Genomic DNA, 1040 nt, shown 5'->3' with positions numbered 1-1040 from the left:
AGGTACACAATGGGTTGATGTAGAACAGTGTTAAGTATATTTATATAATAGGTACACAATGGGTTGATGTAGAACAGGGTTAAGTATATTTATATAATAGGTACACAATGGGTTGATGTAGAACAGGGTTAAGTTGTGTACCTATTATATAAATATACGGGTTGATGTAGAACAGGGTTAAGTATATTTATATAATAGGTACACAACGGGTTGATGTAGAAGTTGGGTAAGGTATATTTTTGTAAGAGATACTCAACGGATTGATGTAGAAGTTGGGTAAGGTATATTTATGTAAGAGATACACAATGGGTTGATATAGAACAGGGTTAGGTATATTTATAAAATAGGTACACAGTGGGTTGATATAGAAGGTGGGTTAGGTATATTTATATAATAGGGACACAATGTGTTGATATAGAAGGTGGGTTAGGTATATTTATATAATAGGTAAACAGTGGGTTGATATAGAAGGTGGGTTTGGTATATTTATATAATAGATACACAGTGGGTTGATACAGAAGGTTGGTTAGGTATATTTATATAATAGGTACACAGTTGGTTGATATAGGATGTGGGTTAGGTAAATATATATAATAGATACACAATGGGTTAGGTGTATTTATATAATAGGTACACGGTGTGTTGATATAGAAGGTGGGTTAGGTATATTTATATAATAGGTACACATTCCGGTTGATACAGATAGTTGGTTAGATATATTTATATAATAGGTACACAGATGGTTGATATAGGATGTGGGTTAGGTAAATATATATACACAGCGTGGTCACAAGTAAATTGACACCACTTTTTCAGAAAAAATGAAATTTTTCAGTCATATTCACATGAATTGATATATTTATAATTTAATTAATATCTAGTAGATCTTCCTTTTGCTTCGTGGAGTTCGTTGATCCTTTGGGACATCGTGAGAATCATCTCGTCAATTTTAGATTGTGGGATTTTCGCCCACTCTTGCTTCAAAACTTGGTATAGATCGCTCTTCGATATTGGTTTTTTTGTTGTTTCTTTACTTGCTG

The sequence above is a fragment of the Limulus polyphemus genome, unplaced genomic scaffold (assembly GCF_000517525.1).
Source record: "Limulus polyphemus unplaced genomic scaffold, Limulus_polyphemus-2.1.2 Scaffold10827, whole genome shotgun sequence".
NCBI classification, from domain to species: Eukaryota; Metazoa; Arthropoda; class Merostomata; order Xiphosura; family Limulidae; genus Limulus; species Limulus polyphemus.
Note: the sequence above shows the minus strand (reverse complement) of the source record.